Genomic DNA, 15,127 nt, shown 5'->3' with positions numbered 1-15,127 from the left:
GGTGACACATGGCATAACACATAAGCTTGCCAAATGTTTTTTAATCATGTAAGATGATTAAAATCAAGATTAAATATAGGTTTGACACTTGGCACAATGTGATTGGGTCACTTAAACCTAGAGCTAATCAAAAGGTGACATGTGGCTAGGGTTTAATGTGTTAACCTAGCTATTTAAGTGTGGTTATGAAAAGAAAACATAACCAGCAGCCTCTCCTCTCATATTTCACGCCACTTTGAGCCTCTCCAGCTATTTCTCTTCATCTCTCATCAATTCAAAGAGATTAGCCATCAATCTCTTGAATTAAGAACACTAGAAATTTTTTCTAGTGTCCTGTTTACATCTCTAATCTCTTAAAAGGCAGAACTTGAATTTCTAATTAATAGAAAAGGCTTTAGAAGCTGTTCAAGGGCTGCCATAGGTGTTCTTGGTGTGGACAAGCTAGAGGGACAACATCTGGTGTCCTGAAGACGAATCTCAAAGGCGCAGACACGCAAAGACATCAAGAGGTTAGTGTAATCTTTCTTGATTTAATCTAGGATTCTAAAATTAATCTGATTAATTTTAAAATCTTAAATGGCAAATACAGATCCAAAAACATATTAAAAGAGTTTTAATATGTTGTTTATCATTGAAATCAAATTGATAAAAATAAATCTTGCATGGTGCATGTGACCCTAGGTGAAAATTTTTGAATTCAATGGTATAATCTTGTGTTTTTCACGCTTCCGTTCCTTCAAAACCTTGGTATCATGACATCCTGGTCTACATCAGAACCAGAGAATTCCCTCCAGGGGCCAGCAGAAACGAAAGAAGGATGATTCGGAGATTAGCATTGGGATACTTCCCCAGTGGAGAAGCCCTATACAAGAGAGGGTCCAACGGTGAACTGTTGAGATGTGTGGATGCAAAAGAGGCGAAGAAAATCCTTTTTAAGACTCATGAGGGAAATTTTGCAACCCATGCCAATGGGCACATGATGGCTAAGCAAATCATGCGACGGGGATATATTTGGACTACAATGGAAAATGATTGCATCGAGTATTTCCGAAAATGCCATAAGTGTCAAATCTATGCAGATCCGATAAATGTGCCGCCTCACAAATTGTTCAACCTCGCCTCGCCATGGCCTTTCGCGATGTGGGGCATCGATGTGATTGGTCCCATCAACCCAAAAGCTTCCAATGGGCACAGATTTATCCTAGTAGCAATCGACTATTTTTCTAAGTGGGTCGAAGCCATGTCATACGCCCATATCACGCAGAACACATTTCTCAAATTCCTCAGAAACAATATCATCTGCCGGCATGGCCTCCCTAATGAAATCGTCACTGATAATGCTAAGAATCTGAATGGTCCAAGGATTCAAAAATTGTGTGATCAATACAAAATCCGACATCTCAATTCCTCCCCATACCGTCCCCAGATGAATGGAGCGGTGGAAGCTGCAAACAAAAACCTCAAGAGGATAATCCGAAAAATGACAGTCACATATAGGGATTGGCATGATATGCTCCCTTACGCTCTTCACGCATACCGGACTTCTGTAAGAACCTCAACCGGGGCAACTCCGTACTCACTGGTTTACGGGATGGAAGCAGTATTACCTGTAGAAGTTGAAATTCCTTCCCTAAGGATCCTGAAGGAATCAGGGATTGATGAGTCAGAATGGATCCGATCGAGGTTGGATCAGTTAAACTTGCTGGATGAGAAAAGATTAACAGCGGCATGTCATGGGCAGTTATACCAGAGGAGAATGGCTAAGGCATTTGACAAAAGCGTTCGCCCACGCGAATTCCAACCCGGGGACCTAGTTCTGAAGAAAGTACTGCCGAATCAAAATGATCCCCGGGGCAAATGGTCACCAACCTACGAGGGACCCTATGTGGTTAAGAAGGCATTTTCTGGAGGAGCCTTGATCTTGACCCACATGGACGGTGAAGAGTTTCCAAGGCCTGTGAACGCTGACACCGTCAAGAGATACTATGCCTAAAAAAAAAAAAAAAAAATCTAGGGGTGAAAACCTGAAAGGGCATCCCAAGAACCAAAAGGGAGAAATAAGGAAAGAAGCATAAGATCGAGAAAGGAAATAAACCGTCGTGACATGAGGCTCCAGAAAACTTGAAATAATAGCAGTTAAGGGATTCCAAAGCCAGCCACAAGGAATATGTGAGATCTATCCTTGTACCTTTCTTCTTTAAAACTCTATCTTTGTTTTTATTAAAACGTAATAAAGTCCTACTTCATTCCCTATGCTTCTATCCTTCCCTTATATTTATTCTTTAACATTATTCTTCTGCAATCTCGTTATTTAATGCGCTATTAATCAGTTAAAATTTTTGCCATAAGATTAGGATCTAACAATTGATAACCTCACGTACTTTACTATGAGATTTGCAGGGAATGACCAGGAAAAGGGTATATAAAAGGAAATAGGGATGAAAACCCGAAAGGGCATCTTTAAAAAAAAAAAAAAAAAAAAAAAAAAAAAAAAAAAAAACACTAGAGGTGAAAACCCGAAAGGGCGTTTGTAGTCATATGGACGAAGGGGAAGTGAAAACCCGTAAGGGCGCTTTTCGGGAAAAAGTCAAAAACGAAAGAAGGGCATTTGAAAAGTGGGGTCATAGGTCAAGTCTTGCAACTCGTCCTCCATTAATCTTTGGCCTTCGGGATTCTGTTAAGAACACGTCATTGGGGAAGAACTTCTTGTGTCCGGATTAGAAATGCTTTGTAAGTGCAATTTAAATTTCCTGTTATCAACCTCTGGTTCCTTGATCTAAGTTGATTTTAATTTCATGCATTTACATTTTCAGTTATCAACCTCTGGTTCCTCGATCTAAGTTGATTTTAATTTCCTGCAATTTACTTTTCCTGTTATCAACCTCTGGTTCCTTGATCTAAGTTGATTTTAATTTCTTGCAATTTAAATTTCCTGTTATCAACCTCTGGTTCCTCGATCTAAGTTGATTTTAATTTCCTGCAATTTAAATTTCCTGTTATCAACCTCTGGTTCCTTGATCTAAGTTAATTTTAATTTCCAGCAATTTAAATTTCAGTTATCAACCTCTGGTTCCTTGATTTAAGTTGATTTTAATTTCCTGCAATTTAAATTTCCTGTTATCAACCTCTGGTTCCTTGATCTAAGTTGATTTTAATTTCTTGCAATTTAAATTTCCTGCTATCAACCTCTGGTTCCTTGATCTAAGTTGATTTTAATTTCCAGCAATTTAAATTCAGTTATCAACCTCTGGTTCCTTGATCTAAGTTGATTTTAATTTCTTGCAATTTAAATTTCCTGTTATCAACCTCTGGTTCCTTGATCTAAGTTGATTTTAATTTCTTGCAATTTAAATTTCCTGTTATCAACCTCTGGTTCCTCGATCTAAGTTGATTTTAATTTCCTGCAATTTACTTTTCCTGTTATCAACCTCTGGTTCCTCGATCTAAGTTGATTTTAATTTCCTGCAATTTAAATTTCCTGTTATCAACCTCTGGTTCCTTGATCTAAGTTGATTTTAATTTTCAGCAATTTAAATTTCAGTTATCAACCTCTGGTTCCTTGATCTAAGTTGATTTTAATTTCCTGCAATTTAAATTTCCTGTTATCAACCTCTGGTTCCTTGATCTAAGTTGATTTTAATTTCTTGCAATTTAAATTTCCTGCTATCAACCTCTGGTTCCTTGATCTAAGTTGATTTTAATTTCCAGCAATTTAAATTTCAGTTATCAACCTCTGATTCCTTGATCTAAGTTGATTTTAATTTCCTGCAATTTAAATTTTCTGTTATCAACCTCTGGTTCCTTGATCTAAGTTGATTTTAATTTCTTGCAATTTAAATTTCCTGTTATCAACCTCTGGTTCCTCGATCTAAGTTGATTTTAATTTCCTGCAATTTACTTTTCCTGTTATCAACCTCTGGTTCCTTGATCTAAGTTGATTTTAATTTTTTGCAATTTAAATTTCCTGTTATCAACCTCTGGTTCCTCGATCTAAGTTGATTTTAATTTCCTGCAATTTACTTTTCCTATTATCAACCTCTGGTTCCTTGATCTAAGTTGATTTTAATTTTCTGCAATTTAAATTTTCTGCTATCAACCTCTGGTTCCTTGATCTAAGTTGATTTTAATTTCATGCATTTACATTTTCAGTTATCAACCCCTGGTTCCTCGATCTAAGTTGATTTTAATTTCCTGCAATTTACTTTTCCTGTTATCAACCTCTGGTTCCTTGATCTAAGTTGATTTTAATTTCTTGCAATTTAAATTTCCTGTTATCAACCTCTGGTTCCTCGATCTAAGTTGATTTTAATTTCCTGCAATTTACTTTTCCTGCTATCAACCTCTGGTTCCTTGATCTAAGTTGATTTTAATTTCCTGCAATTTACTTTTCCTGTTATCAACCTCTGGTTCCTTGATCTAAGTTGATTTTAATTTCCTGCAATTTAAATTTCCTGCTATCAACCTCTGGTTCCTTGATCTAAGTTGATTTTAATTTCATGCATTTACATTTTCAGTTATCAACCTCTGGTTCCTTGATCTAAGTTGATTTTAATTTCTTGCGATTTAAATTTCCTATTATCAACCTCTGGTTCCTTGATCTAAGTTGATTTTAATTTCCTGCATTTACATTTCCTGCTATCAACCTCTAGTCCCTTGATCCAAGTTGATTTTAATTTAACTTCTGATACTGATCCCTAGGTCACTGACTTAGGTATGCTTTAGTTTCGGACACCTAATCGTCCAAAATACGGGTCTAAATCTTTACATAATTCCTACACGGGAAATTTTTCCTTAATAAAAATTATGTAAAGAGGGGCAGCTGTCGACACCATATTTTGGCCGATCCCCAGAATCAATAAACTTTGAAACCGATCCCTAGCACTAAATTTTCCTTTGCCAGCCAACTACATTTCCGACCTCTCTTTGCCATATTACCGATCTCTCTTCACAGAGATGAATCAATGCCAAGCCCTCGTATCATCTAAAGTCTTGCCAAGTCGCTCACCGATCTCTCAAGCTAATTGTTAAATTTCCTGACCGGTCGATTACATTCCCGATCTCTCCTGCCAAACAAAATTGAATCAATACTAGATCTTTATGTCACTGGTCTTATTGCCGATCTCTCATTTTAAGTTTAGGAATAATTAAGATTCCAATCCGATGTAATGATGATCTTGATTTTAAGTGGGTTCACCAAATTTCCAATTTTAATCAAGTCCCGATTAACGTTGATTCCCTATCGATCTCATGCTCATTATGTTTTCCGATCTCTCACACTTAGGTTAATAATCTCTTTCAGTTACTTCGATGTACTCAGACAATCAAGTATTAAGTAATTTAGAGATTTTCCGATCACAATCATTCATTGAACAAAAGAGGCATTCCATTTCATTTCAAAAAAATTGTACAAGTCATTCAGCTGGAGGATCACCCCCAGTCTGATCTACATTTTGTCCATCTTCTCCCTCACCCTCCTCCTCACTATCCTCACCCTCGCCTCCGGGAGCCAGGTCGGCCATCCAAGAGAAGTCCTCCTCTGGGTAACGCTTCTGGAGCTCGGCTAAGAGATCCTTGTGAGCATTCACGTAAGCCGGCTATTCTGTCACCATCACTTCATCTTTTGCCTTAAGCTCCTCGGTAAGATGAGCGACACGGCGACCGTTGGCGGGCGCTGGACTTCTCAAGAGCATGATCCTCTCGGCCGAACATGAGTGCATTCGGCTAGCTTATCCTCATAGTACTTCATCCTCCCCTCAATTTGAGATATGTAATCTTGAGCGGATGAGAGTTGGGATCGGAGGGATGCCACTTCTTGACTCTTCCTTTCGACTTCTTGACTCTTTTTCTCGACCTCCTTACCCAGGCGGTAAGCCTTTTCCCGAACTATGTCTTTGGTTCACGGGCACTCTACATTCAGACTCATGGAGCGGGTTAGGATGTCGTCAAGATTGTCCGGAGACAGTCTGTCCCGATCCTCCCGAAGGCAGATGGAAGACCCCAAGACTTTGGCAAAATCGGGGTTCTCCCAAACAATCCGGTTGTTCTCCAGAGAAGCGATCAGCACTTGGGCGCCACGAGAAGGGGTCCTCGCAGGAGGTCGAGAACGACCCCCTTCTGTGCTTGGAGCAACTGGAGAAGGTGGAGCCGGCTCTTCCCGTTAAGGAGGAGATCGGACAGCTTCTGTGATCGGTTGTCCCGAAGGTCGGGGCAGGCCTCCTTGCGTCTCCCCAGGTTCATGGCCGGGTGTTTGAAGTAGTGCCGAACGCTTCATCTCCTTTATTTTCCGGGAAATCTCTCTTTCTTTCTTTCGCTTCCTGGAACCTTCACCACCCGCCATACCTGCACGAAAAAGAGGTCAGTGAGATCGCTAAGGTCCAAAGATCTGAGAAATAGAAAAATACCGATGCCAAGATCAGAGAGCGGAAGCCCGCGACTTTCGCCCGTGATCAACTCCATCGTCCAATGATGCAGCTCGGCAGTCACCGCATCTAAACAGGAGTACTTTAGAGTGGCAGCTTGATTCTTCAGTTCCATCACTACTAGGCTTTCCTCCTTGTTCAAGGTAATACGCTTCGGAATCAAGGGCCCCTGGTGCCACCAGCTACGAGGGAAGTCCTCAAAGCAGGTCGGATTTTTGCTCCTCAAAATGAAGAAGCGGTTCTTCCAATTCTTAAGGGAGGAGGGCAGATCGGTAAAGAGCCCGCAATGAGGCTTCGCCTGAAAGAACCGATGCCGTCCTTTCTGGCGAGTTAGCCTTGATTCGGAGAACACCTTAGCCGTAGGTCTGATTCCCTTAGCTCGGCACAGGCCTCGGAAGGCTACCAAGATCCGCCATGAGTTAGGGTGAATTTGGGCAATGCACACTCGGTGAAATTTTAGGACCTCCTTGAAGAAGTCGTCCAGAGGGAACCGAAGACCAGCCTTTAACTATTCCTCGTATACCATAACCATGTCATTCTCTTCAAAGCAGTGATCGGCTCGGTGATCGCCGTGACACCGGATAAGTTCATATGAATCGGGCTCAATGTTGTACTCCTGGCTAAACGATTGCAGATCGGTTTCTTGCAAGATCGACGGCAGCTCGTCCATAGGAAGATTCTCCCTCCCTGAGGAAGGTACAAGCCTCGATGGTGCGGTTCGCCCCCGAGCTGTAGCGGAGACCCTAGAAGGTTCTGGTCGTGCGCTTGGCCCAACCACCTCTACTTCATCAGACGACCATGAAACATGGACGGAAGGTGGGCTTGCCGCTCTCTGACCTTCGGCGCCACTCATTTTTAAGGAAAACAAAGAACTTAAAGCTAAAAGAAGGATTAAAACCCTTACCGGAGCTTGAACGGAGTCAGAAGAGCTTGAAAATCGGGAGAGTTTTGGAATTGCTCGCGAGAGATAGAAAATGGCATAAAGTAAGAAACTGGCTAACCCCTACCCCTATTTATACTCGTCCGAGCATTTAATGCTCACGATGTCCCAGGCAATGCATCGGTTAATGGGATTATCCAGCTGTTCTGACACGTCTCTCGAACACTCCAAATTCCATGAAGAGAATGGCTAATTAGAGATCGGCATATTAAGATAAATGTTTCGAACTGCGGATCAGTTAAGGGTTGTTCAGTTAGGAACCAGATCGGATAAACACATCAGAGATCGAAAAATAATCAATGCAATAATAATAAGATGATAATTGACTTTTATTTCCGAAAGATCGGATTACATCATTGGCGATCTCTAGGGATCGGAATAATAGAGATCGGAAGATGGGAGATCAGCATGAGAGATCGGAATAGGAGCGTGGGAGGGATCGGAAGGCAAAAGGAATAAGACAAATCCCAAATAACCGTCGTCAGAATCAGAGCCGAGGTAGTTAAAGCGTGACAGACGAGATCTCCACCGCACGCCTAAGAATCGCACTTGCCGAGTGCCAAGGTATATCATGACAGTCCTGTACATCCCAATCTCCACCGTTGATCTCACTTGTAAGGACAAACCCGGAACCCTTGGATCAAGAGAGAAGACGACAAGACCAGCGTCTTTCGCTCTTAGCCCTCAGATCGCTCCGGACAAGAGGATTTGAGACCGTCAGATTGAAAGAGGAAAAGGACAAATATTCTGAAGAATAATCTCGATGCTCATCTTGGTTCTCTTTAATTCTCAAGCATCCGATCATGTCCTTCAAAATCCAGACCCTCCATCTCCCTCAAAATAAATCCTGACCCTTCATGGGGAGCACCCGATTCCTATAAATACCTGCCTAAAAACTGTTCAGGGGGACGGACGAAAAAAAGAGAAGGTTATTATAGTGGAAGAACTCTGAAACTCAATTCAGTTTGTTACTCTGCTATTTTTTGGAGTTTTCGTAGAAAAAACTTTTGAAACTAGTTTTCTGAAGTGTTTTCTTGCAAAATGGATTCTTGAATACTGAAATTTTTCATTTTCAGTTTGTTCAATATCCTGTGGCACTCCCATTTTCTGTCTTTGTTATCCTCTATTTCCGTTCATATTGTCTAAGCTCAACTCCACTCAAGCTTGGTTATTTTGACCTGTTTACATTTTAACAAAGAATACTTCATTTCGAGGCAAACCATAGTCCTCCGGCTGCCAACCTGCAATCTTGCTACTTTTGTGATTCTGTATTTAGTTCAATAGACTCGACTCCCTATAGGTCAGTGTTAATATCGCCATTTTATTAAGTCTAGTTCTCGTTTCACGTATTTCCTTTTGTCTTCTTTCTTATGCCTGTTATTTTCTTTAAGTTCATGTCACGCTAAAAAAAAGATACAAAGGAAAGATATGCTCTAGTTTACTCCCATGCTGGCTAACCCATACTTTTGTTAATCTTTATTATTTCTGAACGCAAGTCATCTAGTCCCGAGTTACGTAGAAGTAGCTAGGCAAAATGTAGGTAACTGTGTTTAAAGTGTCTCTTAAAAAAAAGAGGGTCTAAATAACACGTCAGGGAAAGCTGACATGGGAGGTGATCCGGCATAATGCCATAAGGCGGAATAAAAAATTAAAACTCAGGTAAGAAAAAGGGTACAGATGGGATACTGGTAAAGTGACCTTAGGAGAGGTCAGTAAAATTCAGTCCGGTGTCCCTTATTTAATCTTAAAGTACTAACGAGTTAAAAGGAGTCTTATTTCGACCTTTGGCACCTTTAAATACTAGAACTCTTAAACTAGGACTCCTATGATATATGGTTGTGTCCAAATTTGGAAGAGGTCGGAAGAGAGCCTTTATCCGTTCCTCAAACAAAATTTTCAACAAATAATTTAAAAGAGATCAGAGGAGAGTTCTTATCCGATTCTCAATCTAAAATTTTAATAAATATTAAATAGAGATCGGAGGAGAGTTCTTATCCAGTCTCAACTCAAAATTTTAATAAATATTAAATAGAGATCGGAGGAGAGTTCTCATCCGGTCTCAACTCAAAATTTTAATTAAATAGAGATCAGAGGAGAGTTCTTATCCGGTCTCAACTTAAAATTTTAATAAGTAGTGAATAGAGATCAGAGGAGAGTTCTTATCCGGTCTCAACTCAAAATTTAAAAGAGATCGGAGGAGAGTTCTTATCCGATTCTCAATCTAAAATTTTAATAAATATTAAAGAGTTCGGAGAAGAGTTCTTATCCAATTCTTAAATTAAATTTTAATAAAATATTCCTTTCAAATAAAATTAACTTACAACAGTAACTCACTAAGGTTGTCTCATTTACTTATGTATCTGGGTAATCCGAATTTAGTGAAAAATTAAAATTTCCTGTTTATAAAAGGATTAACATCTCCATCCAAGCCCTCCTAACTAATTTATGAAAAACGCGAAGTTAAATCTACTTGCCTTTATTGAGGGACGAGGTGGGGTGCCTAACACCTTCCCCACCCGTTTACGGACCCCGAACCTAGAATCTCTGTCTTGAAGTGGTTTCATTTCAATCTATTTTCACAAATGGTTTTCTTTAGTTTCCCCCAAAACTAAGGTGGCGACTCCTTACTCTTTCCCACTTCGGTGAGGGTTCGTTCAGGCGACCGCAAAACTCCTTGCGACACCAGGCTATACAAATAGGGGTGTTACAATACTTGGGTTTCATGCGTAATAAATATTATAGCTTATTAGCTGTTCTGTTGCACACCGGGAGACACAATGTGACCAATGGTGTGATGGCCCAAGGTACTTGGTACCTAGTGCCAGTTTACCCATTCATCCAGTCCAGTCGACTAGTATAGGTTACTTGGGCAATCAAAATAAAGCTTAGCAAATTTTAATCAAATAATACTACAATAATTGCCAAAAACTTAGTCTACATAAAATGTTAGCATACATTCTGTACATCCATTTTATTTAGCTATTTTATTTTATATTAGCACCACTAAGCAGTATTGCTTAGCGCATTGCTTTTGCCACGTGCAGTTACTGGAGACATAGCTGGGGAGCCTAGCAAACCTCAAACCGGGTGATTAGTCAGATCTGTGCAGAGTCCAGAGTCACCTCTTATCTGTAGTGTACTTGGTAGGATATTAGGATTTTGGATTGTATTTTGTACTAGTTCATGATTGTAATTACAAACTCAGGAAATCATATGATAATGTAAATATATGAAATTACATGTTACTGTAATTATCAGTACATTTTGTTGAGAAATAAAATGTTAGGGAGTTATTCATGAAATTGATTCAACAAAATTTTGAAAATTGTGTTGAAATTTGGAGATTGAGTTGATATGTATGTATATTGGAGTTCTGGATCTAAAAACCATATTGGAAGTGTTTTTTTTTTAACAGGTTCAGAAGAATTATTTTTTTAATTTACAACCGGCACTCTGCCAGATTTTCTATAAAATTTACGGAAAATTCAGATTAATCAAATTTGTAAATAAATGATATAATTGATAAAACTTTGCACTTAGTGACTAATAAATAAATGAATTAAGAAGGGTAAATTGTAATGGAATAAGATATGGTGCTCCGGCACACTGTGTGGCATATCTTGCTCAACTACACTGCAGACAGGTAAGGGGTGTCACATTTAGTGGTATTAGAGCATCGGTTTAGGCGTTTTTTGGGCCCAGATAAAGTGCATACCATTGCATTGCATTTGTAAGTGTTGAGGTGACACTGATGCAGATCTGTTTGTTTTCTTATTTTGATTAAGATATGGATCCTGATTCTCAAAGAACAGTTGATGAAGAGGTGGAGAGTCATGCTGTCACACCCTACCCCTCCGTAATGCATAACATGATCCCTTAGTATACCTAATGAATTGCCAACTTCGTCTACTGATAACTCATTAAATACACTACAAGGGATTTTAAAACTTTTCTTACTTCTTTTTATAGTGGTGAGCACTATTTACAGGTGTTAAAAAAAATTTTAAACTGAAGTGAAACAGCTAACACATTTGAATTATTAGGAATTTCTGTAAAAATTTTGGCAGAGTGCCATTTTTATTTTGAATAAAGCAGTTCTTCAAAAACCTGTAAAAAAGCACTTTAAATATATTTCCCAATCTCAAACTCCAACATTTAATTAACACAATGTGTTTCTCAACTCAAATCCACAAAAATTTTTCAGTATTTTCAAAGGCTGAGATAAAAGAAATATATCACAATATTTACAAACCAAAATAATTTACAATTTATTTTACAACTTCAATGTGCAATTTTAATTTACAACTGCTCAAAACCAAGAATATTATATACATACAGTGAACATACATTACAATACAAATGCAAAATATGGTATACTCAATATACCCGATGATCTCTCACTGAAGCACTAGCAGCCTAGTCTGCACTGCCTCGATCATCTATCTGCGATAAAGAATGAAAAGCTATCGCTGACTAAAATTTACTCAGTGATGCTCAATAACAATTTGAAATGCGATACATAAATCTTTTATTGACAATTCACAAATCAAATAGTTCACAATTTCATTTCACAATTTATAAAGTTCATATAACACAAATTTGATCAAATAACTGAATAATACAGTTTTGCTAATCAATAATATCATTTGATTAAATAACTGAATAATATAGTTTTGCCAATCAATAACACAATTTTATCAAATAACTGAATAATATCGTTTTGCAAATCAATAACACAATTCGATCAAATAACTGAAGAATACAGTGTTTCCAATCTATAACACAATTTAGGTCATGACATAATTTTTCCACACATGCCGTGTTGTACACCACAACAAGACATACTCACCCCAATAATCGAAATCAGTGAGGGAGGAAGCTAGCTATATAATGAGTACTCATCCACACTCACCTCAGACTGACAAGTCAAAGAGGGAAGAACATAATCACACTCACCCCAGACTGATAAGTCAAAGAGGGAGGAATATATCACACTCACCCCATAAATGGAGGAGGAACATAGTAACAGTGTCATGCCAAGTGTGAATCAAAACAATTTCAAATCACAATAATTCATACAAACCACAAATCATATTTTATCTCAAAATTTCCATTTGCAAAGTTGGCAACACAATAATTTCCAAATAAGATTCTCAAAGCCAAAACAATCAAAAATTATTTATAACTCATTTCTCCAAATAAATTTTCTAGTAAAAGCAATGAATATCAAAATTATTGTGCACAAACACAATTTAAAACAATAACATACAAATAATCATAATTTATTTCAATTGAAAAATTCAAAAGAAATAACTATTGTGCAAAAACCTCTGATATATGCCTCTTGGCTCTGACTCAGTGTTTCCTTCCCCTTCCCTGAGTCTTTGCTAACTGAGAAATATAATTTGAAGTGTTTCAGTACTCATTTAAACCATCTCTAACAATAAGGCTTAATACTTAATTATTGAATTCTATCATTTCTTTAGTCAACCTAAGATGTTCACCTTCGATACAGTCTAGGTGAATTAGGTCTTAATGTTACCAATATGTCACATTTGATAGCCTTTTAGTGTTGGTACATGTTACCCAATTTATTTCCATGTTTGTTGCATTTTATTGCAATTTGTCGGATTCCAGTATACTAATTTGACCTAGCTGGATGACCTAGTTCTCTCGATTTTTGGGTTTCGGTCAAAACTACAAACTTATAGATCTATGTCTTATTGCATTGGGGTAAAATTTTAGGTCATTCTGAGTTATGTAGACCAAGTTATGGTCATTTTACTATTGCTGGTCAAAATGCATGAAAATTGGTCACTTTAGGTTATTTTAGGTCACTTTTGGTTCAGCCAGTTTTTGGACCCGAACTTGTGCAAGCTATTTGACTTGCTTATGGTCATTTCTGGGCTTTGATGTATTCATAAGACTTGTAGATATATGTCTCAACTATTCATGAAAAAAATTTCAGGTCAATTGGACCTATTTTAAGTGAGTTATGGCCAAAACACTAACTGCTGCCCAAATAGTCAATTTTCAGGCCTTAAATGCACTAGTCCGGATTTAGTCATTTTTCAAGTTACCTTACAAGCAGAATTTTGGTAAGCTTCCTTCATGAAAGTTGGCACTTTTTGTGCCTAGTTTCACCTCCAATTGGTCTCATACCAATTGGAGCCACACACTTAAGGTTCTAGGCCCAAAACATAAACTGCCCTATTGCATTCTGTTCATTACTTATTAAAGGATACATTTAACACTTACCAAACTACACATTCATGCCAATTCTGGTTTGTACCATAACCTAAACACATTGTACTTCACATTGTTGGTCATTTTGGCAGCTTATAACCACACTCAATATGCTCCTTATAGTACAAAATTTATCAAGTCTAAATTACAACAATTTAACTACATAGCCAAGCTCATTCACATGTCTAAACTCAAACCCTTATACACATGTACAAGCTGCCACAACAAGTACCACAATTCAACCATAATATTCCATAAACCAAACCATAAAGCAACATATTTTTGGTCCACAATTCAGGCTGTCGATTCATACCTCTCCTTGGATTAATTTCCAAGCTTCCAAAATCAAGTGTACATTCACATACATCTAATATACATCACCAAATTTATTCCTACACATACAAACACTTTATCAACACTTTAATCAACCATTTACATATAAGAATAAACTGCCCTTAAGGAGTTTCCATGGCTGCCAAAAATAAACATCTCCTTTAGAACATCATACTCCAAAATTCTTTCCATAATTCAAGTACCCATAACATCCTCACAAACTTTAATGAAGCAATAATCAAAAACACATACTTACCTCTTTGGAAACTCTTCAAAACCTCTCCAAAACTTGATCTTCTTGTTACCTATCTACTGCCCAAGGTGTATGGACAACTTTTAGTGAAGGGAAGTGCAAGGAAGGAAGCTTGGATCACACTTGCATGGAGCTCCAAAACCATGCGGCAATGGAGTTTCTCTCAAGAAAGTTTTCGATTGAAATTTTGAGAACTGAGGAAGATGACAATCTGCTGGTCCAAGATGAAGATTAAGTGGTCCACTTTGGTGGGTGAGTGGAGCACTAAGTGTTGTTTAATGTTAGTTTATTCATAAGTTTTATTTTCCCACATTTAACTCCCCATTTTTGCTATTTATATTAGGTACCACTAATTTAATTTTCCATGATATTTTCGAAGTGTAATATCATGCATTTTTAATAGAAATTTAGGTCAAAAGACAACTCGGGGTGTCAAATGACCACAATGCCCCTGTTCGGGTTGCATTCCTGATTTTTTGGTAATACCGGGTTTTATCGTTTTCTCGATTTCTCACTTTTCTTTGTACTAATTAATTAATTTTTCTTTGATATTTCTCATGATATTTATGCTTCAATAGATGTCTATTTAAGTTTTAAAAATATTTTCCAGGGTTTCCCGCAGTCCAGGGCTAGTCAACGGTCCACGCCGCAACTTCCCGGTGCGGTCACCCATCGCTAGGGTTCTCGGCTCGTTTAACTTGGTTACATTTCATTGCTATTATTTTTCCTTTATTTTTCTTATATTTTCTTTTCTTGTTTTTTATTATTTTATGTCTCCTCACTCATATCTAAGTATAGTTCCAGGCATCCTAGCTGTCCGGACAACACTGGTCATCGAAACAATAGAACGCACTACCGAACATAGGGGTGTTACAATTCTCCCCCCTTAAAATAAATTTCGTCCGCGAAATTTTACCCAATAGTCATCTTACAATA

This window comes from Hevea brasiliensis, chromosome 14, assembly GCF_030052815.1.
Source record: "Hevea brasiliensis isolate MT/VB/25A 57/8 chromosome 14, ASM3005281v1, whole genome shotgun sequence".
NCBI lineage: Eukaryota > Viridiplantae > Streptophyta > Magnoliopsida > Malpighiales > Euphorbiaceae > Hevea > Hevea brasiliensis.
This window is presented reverse-complemented; position numbering follows the sequence as displayed.